Consider the following 10,639-nt stretch of genomic DNA (forward strand, 5'->3'; position numbering starts at 1 on the left):
TTTTGAGACGGAGTCTCGCTCTGTCGCCCAGGCTGGAGTGCAGTGATGCGATCTCAGCTCACTGCAAGCTCCGCCTCCCGGGTTTACGCGATTCTCCTGCCTCAGCCTCCCGAGTAGCTGGGACTACAGGCGCCCGCCATCTCGCCCGGCTAGTTTTTGTGTATTTTTTAGTGGAGACGGGGTTTCACCCTGTTAGCCAGGATGGTCTCGATCTCCTGACCTCATGATCCGCCCGTCTCGGCCTCCCAAAGTGCTGGGATTACAGGCTTGAGCCACCGCGCCCGGCCTTGGTTTTTCTTTGTGCTCTGTCTTTCATAGTGCTGGCTTTATCCTCAGGCTTCACTCATTGCCATCTTCCCCATTCCAAGCCCTCTTTTCTTATTTATGAACAGCTACTGCTAGTTGCAAACTCACAGCCTTAAACCATTCTCCAAGGGAGGAGGAGGGTCACTTCTAGTTGCTCCTGCACAAATCCTTAGATGCTCTCTCTCATTGGCTCAAATTTGCTAATATGTCCATCTCAAACCAATTATGGTTGAGACTGGGAGAGGAGACCATAATAAGCTTAAATCAATCAGGGCCTGGTCTTCAAACATAGAATGGGTCAGTTGCACTAGAACCATATAGTGTCAGAGGGAGGGAGGGTGGGTTGGTGGCCACCACTTCCTGGGTACACTGGCCTGACAGAGGATTAGCATTTTACTCTCTGGGGATGGTGACATAGCTTAAAGTTGCATTGCATTCAATCCTTTCCTTGTGCAAACCCCAGGCTTTGGAATTTTCTCTGTCAAAACTGATGCTCCCATTCAGGGCACCTACAGGTATATCCTACCCTTAAAAGGGGCATTTCCTTCTTGTTTGGGCAAGTTTTCCTTCTAGGGATGAGTTCTTCTTCTCCTTCTCCTTCTTCTTTTTTTGAGACCAAATCTCACTCTGTTGCCAGTGCTGGAGTGCAGTGGCTCAATCCTGGCTCACTGCAACCTCCAGCTCCCAGGTTCAAGCAATTCTCCTGCCTCAGCCTCCTGAGTAGCACGGATTACAGACATGTGCCACCAAGCCCAAGTCAATTTTGTGTATTTAGTAGAAACGGGGTTTCACCATGTTAGCCAGGCTGATCTCGAACTCCCGACCTCTGGTGATCCGCCCACCTCAGCCTCCCAAAGTGCTGGGATTACAGGCATGAGCCAACACTCCTGGCTGGGATGAGTGCTTCTAATTCAAAAACCTCTAGGAACAAAATTAAACAGTGCAAGTTTCATTTCAAAGCATAAACAGCTCTTTTATTCCTGGGCACTCTAACCAGAAGTGCACTCATCTGAAAGCTGCAGAATTGCTTGAATTATCATCATCTTCACCATCATCATCATTCTCATCATCACTTTCACTGTCGACACTGTAGGAGAAACATTGCACATAGTGCTCTACTCCAATCTTGGAAGTAATCCTTTTTCTAATCCTATGCATGTTTCAAGGCCCTGTTCTGATCTTCCCTTAGAAATTCTTCCACAATCACCCTGACCCTCATAAATATTTTCTTTATTTATGATCTTTTCTGTCTCAATTATTTATCTTACTCTTCCTTGTCTTGTCTTCCCACTGGGTTGTTAGCTGCTTAAAGGAGGAGACCTTAGCTTCTACCTTCATGTATCCTCAGAGCCTAACACAGTGGCCTTGAACATCACTCAAGATTGTGGAGCTCTCATTTCTTAAAGGAAATCAGAAAACCGTTGTACCACAGAAGAAAGCCATTTGCACAGTTCACATTTCAGGACAGTCATCTTTGGCTACATACTTGCAGGCTTATTCTGCAAAATTACATTGCTCTAAACACTTCTCACACTAAGGAGACTGAAGACTTGGGGCCAGAAATGTCTCCCTTAGCAGTTTTCCTTTCAGCTTCATTCCTGAAATGGGATTGGGATAAGCATTTGTAATATGTGATCTTTGTGAGAGTTAGAGCAGGCTGGCAAAAAGCAAAAAGATCTCAGACCTTGGAATCACACAAGCCTCGGTTTGAATTCTAAGTCAGCCACTTAACTGTATTACCTGATGGGAATTACTTAGTGTACTTAAACGTTAACATGTTCCCCATAAACTTGAAAATATGATTCTTACATCTGAATGTTGGGAAGTATTCCTGCCTTTACCACAACTAAATATACTGTAATACAATTCAATTTAATGCTAACCACCTGAAGTTAGCATCAGATCAGCATGGTTCATAACAAGACTGTATATTAGACATGAATTATAAATTATGTGGATCCACAGGCCACTTGCATTCTGACCAACAAACTACCAATCCAAGAGTTTTCTACTCTGCCCCTCATGTTCGATAATTTGCTAGAATGACTTACTGAACTCAGAAAAGTAATACTTATGATTACAGTTTTATGGGGGTGGATTCCTCATGAATGGCTTGGTGCCATCCCCATGGTAATGCATGAGTTCTCACTCTGGTTTATGTGAAAGCTGGTGATTTAAAATAGCCTGGAACCCCCTGTCTTGTTTCCCTTTTTGCCTTCTACTCTAATTGTTAGCTTCCTGATGCCCTCACCAGAAGCTGATGCCAGCACCATGCTTCATGTACAGCCTGCGGAACCATGAACCAAACAGTCCTCTTTTCTTTACAAATTACCCAGTCTCAGGTATTTCTTTATAGCAATGCAAACAGACTAACATACCATGTGACTTAACTCAATCTCTTGTTCCCCTCCTTTCCCCCCAAATTAAGATGGTCTAAAGTGCCAACTCCCTAATCACATAGTAGGTCTTTCTGGTGATCAGCTCCACTCACCCAGAAGCTATCTAGGGGTCCACCATGAGTAACCTAATTAGCATAACAAAGACTCTATCACTCAGGAAGTGTCAAGGATTTTAGAAGTTCCATGCTAGGAAGCCAGGACAAAGACTAGACAAATTCTTGATCATACTGCTGGAAGATTATGAAATAATGAATAAAAGTACACTTTTTTGTTGAGAAAAAGTGGACACAGAATAAAACACTTAGTTTAAAAAACCATTAATTTCAACGGTTTAGGGGGAATAGGTAATTTTTGGTTACATAGATAAGTTCTTTAGCAGTGATTTCTGAGATTTTGGTGCACCTGTGAACCAAGCAATGTCTACTATGCTCAATATATAGTCTTTTATCATTCATCCCCTCCCAACCATTTTTCTCCCCATGTCACCAAAATACATTCTATCATTCTTACGCCTTTGCATCCTCATGGCTTAGCTCCCACTTATAAGCAAGAACATACAATATTTGGTTTTCCATTTCTGAGTTACTTCACCTAGAATAATGGTCTCCAACTCCATCAAAGTTGCTGCAAAAGCCATTGTTTCACTTTGTTTTATGGCTGAGTAGTATTTCATCAAGTACATATAGCATTCTCTTTATCCACTTGTTGGCTGATGGGCACTTAGGTCAGACCTAAGTTCCATACTTTTGCAATTGCAAACTGTGCTGCTATAAACAGGCATGTGCATGTGTCTTTTTCATATAATGACTTTTTTTCCTTTGGATATGATATGGTTTGATTCTGTGTCCAACACCAATACACAGTGTTGCATCTATGGGTGCACAGAAATTAAGAATTGAAGTTTGGGAACCTCTGCCTAGACTTCAGAGGATGTATGGAAACACCTGGATGTCTAGGCAGAAGTTTGCTGCAGTAGTGGAGCCCTCATGGAGAACCTCTGCTAAGGCAGTGTGGAAGGAAACTGTGGGTTGGAGTCCCCACCCAAATCTCATTTTGAATTGTAGTTTTCATAATCTCCATGTGTTGTGGGAGAGATCCAGTGGGAAGTAATTTAATCGTGGGGACAGTTACCCTCATGCTGTTCTCATGATAGTGAGTGAGTTCTCATGGGACCTGATGGATTTATAAGAGGCCTTTTAACCTTTTGCTCAGTACTTCTCCTTCCTGATGCCATGTGAGGAAGGACATATTTGCTTCCCCTTCTGCCATGATTCTGAGTTTTCCAAGGCCTCTTCAGCCCTGCAGAACTGTGAGTCAATTAAACCCTCTTACCTTTATAAATTACCCACTCTTGAGCAGTTCTTCATAGCAGCATGAGAATTGACTAATACAGTAAATTGGTACTGCAGAGAGTGTGGTGCTGCTGTAAAGATACTAGAAAATGTGGAAGCAACTTTGGAACTGGGTAACAGGCAGATTGAAACACTTTGGAGGGCTCAGAAGAAGACAGGAAAATGGGAAAGTTTGGAACTTCCTGGAGACTTGAAGAGCTCAGAATATAGGAAGGCATGGGAAAGTATGAAAATTCCTAGAGACTTGTTGAATGGCTTTGATGAAAATGCTAATAGTGATATGGACAATGAAGCTCAGGCTGAGGTGGTCTCAGATGGAGATGAGGAATTTATTGGGAACTAGAGCAAAGGTGACACTTGTTATGCTTTAACAAAGGTACTGGAGGCATTTTGCTGCTGCCCTAGAAATCTGTGGAACTTTTAACTTGAAGGAGATGATTTAGGAGATCTGGTTGAGGAAATTTCTAAGTGGCAAAGTGTTCAAGAAGAAGCAGAGCATAAAAGTTTGGAAAATTACAGCATGATGATGCAATAAAAAAGAAAAACCCATTTTCTGGGGAGAAATTTAAGCCTGATGCAAAAATTTGCCTAAATAATGAGGAGCTGAATGTTAATCACCAGGACAACGGGGAAAATGCCTCCAAAGTATGTCAGAGACCTTCTCGGCAGCCTCTGTTATCACAGGCCTGGAGGCCTTGGAGGGAAAAATGGTTTTGTGGGCTGGGCCCAGGGCCCCCCTGCAGTGTGCAGCTTTGGGACATGGTGTCCTGTGTCCCAACTGCTTTAGCTTCAGCTTTGACAAAAAGGGCCAAGGTACAGCTTCTGCCATTGCCTCAGAGGGTGCAAGCCCCAAGCCTTGGTGGCTTACATGTGATGTTGAATCTGCAGATGCACAAAGGTCAACAATTGAGGTTTGAAAACCTCCACCTAGATTTCAGAGGATGTATGGAGAAACCTTGATGTCCAGGCAGAAGTTTGCTGCAGTGGTGGAGTCCTTATGGAGAATCTCTACTAGGGTAGTGTGGAAGGGAAATGTGGGGTTGGAGCCCACACGCAGTATTCCCACTGTGGCACTGCCTAGTGGAGCTGTGAGAACAGGGCCACCATCTTCTAGGCCACAGAATGGTAGATCCACCAACAGCTTTCACCATGCACCTGGAAAAACTGCAGACACTCAACACTAGCCCATGAAAGCAGCTAGGAGGGGTGCTGTTTTCTGCAAAGCCACAGGGGTTGAGCTGCCCAAGGCTGTGGGAGCCCACTTCTTACATCAGTGTGCCCCGGATGTGAGACATGGAATCAAATGAGATAATTTTGGAGCTTTAGGATTTAGCTGCCCTGTGGAATTTTGGAGTTGCATGGGGCCTGTAGCCCTGTCCTTTGGCTGGTTTCTCCCATTTGGAATGGGTGTGTCTAACCAATGCCTGTACTCCCATTGTATTTAGGAAGTAACTAACTTGATTTTGATTTTACAGGCTCATAGGTAGCAGGGACTTTCTTTGTCTAAGATGAGACTTTGGACTTGGACTTATGGGTTATGCTGAAATGAGTTAAGATTTTGGGGTACTGTTGGAAGGGCATAATTGTGTTTTGAAATGTGAGGACATGATATTTGGGAGGGGTCAAGGGTGGAATAATATGGTTTGGCTCTGTGTCCCCACCCAAATCTCACCTTAAATTGTAGTTCCCATAATCCCCATATGTCATAGAAGGGACCTGGTAGGAGGTAATTTAATCATGGGGAAGGTTACCCTCATGCTGTTCTTGTGATAGTGAGTGAGTTCTCATGAGATCTGATGGTTTTATAAGGAGCTTTTCCCCCTTTTACTCAGCACTTCTTCCTGCCACCATGTGAAGAAGGATGTGTTTGCTTCCCCTTCCACTACGATTATAAGTTTCCTGAAGCCTCCCCAGCCCTGCAGAACTGTGAATCAATTAAGTCTCTTTCCTTTATAAATTACCCAGTCTTGGGCAGTTCTTTATAGTAGTGTAAGAATGGACTAATACAGGGTAGATACCGAGTAGTGGGATTGCTGGCTCAAATGGTAGATCTACTTTTTGTTCTTTAAGGGATCTCCACACTGTTTTCAATAGTGGTTATACTGGTTTACATTCCCATCATCAGCATAAAAGTATTCCTTTTTCACCATATCCACACCAACATCTATTTTTTTAATGTTTACATTATGGTCATTCTTGCAGGAGTTAGGTAGAATCTCATTGTGATTTTCATTTGCATTTCACTGATAACTAGTAATGTTGAACATTTTTTCATGTTTATTGACTGTTTGTATATCTTCTTTTGAGAATTGTCTATATATGTCCTTTGATCACTTTTTAATGGGATTGTTTTTTTCTTGCTGATTCATTGTTTGAGTTCCTTGTAGATTTTGGATATTAGTCTTTTGTTGGGATGTGTAGTTTGCAAATATTTTCTCCCACTCTGTGGGTTGTCTGATTACTCAACTGATTATTTCTTTTGCTGTGCAGAAGCTTTTTAGTTTAGTTAGGTCCCACTTACAATTTTGTTTTGTTTCATTTGCTTTTGGATTCTTAGTCGTGAATTCTTTGCCTAAGCTAATGTCTAGAAGAGCTTTTCTGATGTTATCTTCTAGAATTTTTATGGTTCCAGGTCTTAGATTTAAGTCTTTGATTAATCTTTAGTTGATTTTTAAGTTGAGAGATGAGGATCCAGTTTCATTCTTCTGTATGTGGCTTGCCAGTTATCCCAGGACCATTTATTGAATAAGGTGTCCTTTCCCCAGTTTATGTTTTGTGTTCTTCATGAAAGGTCAGTTGGCTGCAAGTTTGCCAAAGATCAGATGATTGTAAGTATCTGGCTTTTCTTTGTTCCTCTATTCTGTTCTATTTGTGTACATGCCTATTTTTATATCAGTACCATGCTGTTTTGGTAACTATAGCCTTTTAGTATAATTTGAAGTTGGGTAATGTGATGCCTCCAGATTTCTTCTTTTTGCTTAGTATTGCTTTGGCTCTAGGGACTCTTTCTGCAGTTCCACATGAATTTTAGGATTGTTTTTTCTATTTTTGTGAAGAAGAAGAATGGTGTTTTTGTGGGAATTCCATTGAATCTGTGGATTACTTTTAGCACTATGGTCATTTTCACAATATTGATTCTTCCCATTTATGAGCATTAAATGTGTTTCTATGTGTTTGTATCATTTATAATTACTTTCAGCAGTGTTTTTTCGTTTTCCTTGTAGAAATTTTTCAACTCCTTGATTAAGTATATTCGCAGCTATTGTAAAAGGGCTTGAGTTCTTAATTTGATTGTGAGCTTGGTTGCTGTTGGTGTATAGTAGTGCTATTGATTTATGTATATTGATTTTGTATCCTGAAACTTTAGTGAATTCATTTATCAGATCTAGGAGCTTTTGGGATGAGTCTTTAGTGTTTTCCAGGTATATTATCACATCATCAGAAAACAACAACAGTTTGACTTCCTCTTTTCCTATTTGGATGCCCTTTATTTATTTCTCTTGTCTAATTGCTCTGGCTAGGACTTCCAATATTATGTTGAATAGAAGTGGTGAAAGTGGGCATCCTTGTCTTGTTCCAGTTCTCAGGGAGGATGCTTTCCACTTTTCCCCATTTGGTATTATGTTGGCTGTGGGTTTGTCAAAGATGGCTTTTATTACTTTAAGGTATAGACCTTCTCTGCTAATTTTGTTGAGGGTTTTATCAAAAGAATGCTGAATTTTGTCAAATGCTTTTCTGTGTCTATTGAGATGAGTGTATTTTTATTTTGAATTCTGTGTGTGTAATGTATCACATTTATTGACTTTCATATGTTAAATCATTTCTGCATCCCTGGTATGAAACCCACTTGATCATGATGTATTTTTTTAATATGCTATTGGATTTGGTTAGCCACTATTTTGTTGAGAATGTTTGCATCTATGTTCATCAAGGATATTGATCTCTGGTTTTCATTATTGTTGTTATGTACTTTCCTGGCTTCGGTATTAGGATGATACTAGCTTAATAAAATGATTTAGGCAGGATTCCTTCTTTCTCTAACATTTGGAATAAAAATCTAACTTTTATGATCAACTATTAAACTATTCTCCACCTTCCTTCCTCTTGTTCTGCTCTCCAGAGCTCTATCAATATTTCAGCCATTTAAAGTCTATGTATTGAGTAGTGTATTCACAGCATAACTCAACATGAAAAGGAATCTATTATAACTTATGTTTGTATTTAATTGACAAAATTAGAGACACTCCTAGTGAAATAGTGTTAGCAACTTTTCATAAATAATGTTTTTAAAACAGAAAGAAAAGAGAGAATTCTGGATGACCTCCCCAGGATAATGTAATGAGAAGGGATGACGATGAAAACAAAATCAGATCTTGTCATAGTAGCAAATATGGCAAACTCACATGCTGAAGACTTAGATGTTCCAGAAAGATCTGTGATCTGCACATTCACCAAAGCCATTTTACTTCTGCATTCTGGCATGAATGGTTTTGAGGTGTTTTCCTCTGAGGTCTCTACATCACCTATGCCCACCAGGTCTTGAGAGTGGGCAAACAAAAAAATGCTCACACAAAGCGTTTAGGTGGGGCTACTGCAGAAACCACTGTGAGCCACACATCGTTCCCCTGTCATGAGTTTAAACAACATTTTTTTTGAGGTTTTTTTTGTTTGTTTCTGTCACCCCAGAGTTTATTCCTATCATCTTGAAATGTCAGATAATCAGAAACATAAAAATGTTCAGAGGTAGCATGACCTCTGTTTAATAGTCTGATGAAAGGAGAAAGGAATTAATTCCACGCTAATCTTTCATTAGCTTGTAAGGTCCTAGATCATGGATACTCATGTTAGTCACCATGCGTGTTCAATACTTGGTCTCCTGTCTGACATATAGTAAGTAGCTGATGTCAGACAGTGGAATACCACATGAAGGAGGCCCTCAATAGAAATGGAATGCTGAGACCCACAGTACAATTTATTTATTTTTTATTCCCCTGGGGATCATAACAAGCCCCCTCTGAGTCTTTTTCCATAGTTGTTTGCATCACTGGAATGATGTGTCATTGTAAGGATATTATAAGAGGTCAGTGTGAGTGATATAGACAAATGTTCATTTTACCATATTTAGTGAAGAAAGAACTAGGTTACAAAAATAAGTATCAATCTAATTCCAGCACTAATTCTTAGATAAATAGTCACATATAGAAAAAAATATTGGGGCAGTATATCAACATATACTTTTAATAAAACATAAACTTTTAATCATGGCATTACTGTTTATGGTTCATTCTCTTCAACATGTTTACAGTGCTTATGCATTCATTTAAACATAATAAAATTATTTTAAGAAAACACTCTATGCTTGTGTATAAATTGTCCTGTGATTATTTTCACCTTATTTCCTGTGTGCCTGTATGATAATCTTATCTCTCAAGTGGAATTAAACTCCTGCACAATAGGCACAATGCCTCACTCTGACTCCAAACATGGCACATTATTTTCCTTAAAGAACAGGCTGATGATTCAAACAAGACACCTAGGAGCAGAATACCTTTGGAATGGTTCCAAGTCAAACAAAGGGGTGGAGCATGTTGGAGCAGGATTCTCCAATGATTGTTATCTAATGGAAACATCAATGTGAACAACTGTCCATGCACAAATACATTTTCACAAGAACTAAGGAAATGAGGTGAGAGATCATAGTACCTGGTTTTAGGATAATAATTTTAAAAGGCACATTGAAGAGAGTAGAAAGGATTTATTGTCCTCATTACCACTTCCCCCATCCCATGCAGTGCAGTATGGAAAGAGACACCACAAGCTTGGGGAAAAGAGAGGGAAGTAAGTATAGGACTTTGCCTTGGAATTCAGTAATGACCCACCAAATTAAGACCCACCACTGGGGTAAATGCGAAGGCCCATGATTCCAGGCCAGTTCCTGCAGATGGAGCCTATAGATCCACCCTGATGCCAGATAAGAACTTATGGCCCCAGCAAGAAGAACTCAAATTCTGGGTTGCATCACTGCCAACTGACTACAGCAGCCTCAGGTCCCATATAAACCTCAGCAGCAGGCATATTGTAGCCCACGGGCCTTGGGCATGCCTCAGTACTGTGCCAGTCTCATCAGCAGTGAGCACTGCATACAACTGAGCACTTCATCAGCCTCAGTGGCCACAAGACTGCCACATCACTCCTCCACAAGCTCTGGGAAGTGTAGCACAGAAAGGGATATTGTCTGCTTGGGGAAGAAGAGGGAATTAAGCATATGACTTTGCTTTGGAACCTAGTACTGGGCCCACCACAGTAAAATCCAGCACTGCGAAGAACCCCATGGCTCATCAACTTAGGATGGTGCTCAAAGACAGAGCCTCTAGATCTGTCCCAATGCCAGATGGGAATCTGTGGCTCCAGTAAAACAGGCTAAAATTCTAGCTTTCATAATCACCAACTGACTACAGGGACTTTGGGCCCTTAATAAACCTCAGTGGCAGACAAGCCACAGAGGCTGTACTTCCCCAGTGCTGCACTAATCTCAGTGGCCACAGGCTTCTGGTGCATGAGTACTGTGTCAACTTCAGGAGC

The sequence above is a fragment of the Rhinopithecus bieti genome, unplaced genomic scaffold, assembly GCF_001698545.2.
Source record: "Rhinopithecus bieti isolate Rb0 unplaced genomic scaffold, ASM169854v2 scaffold_53568, whole genome shotgun sequence".
In the NCBI taxonomy this organism is placed as follows: Eukaryota; Metazoa; Chordata; class Mammalia; order Primates; family Cercopithecidae; genus Rhinopithecus; species Rhinopithecus bieti.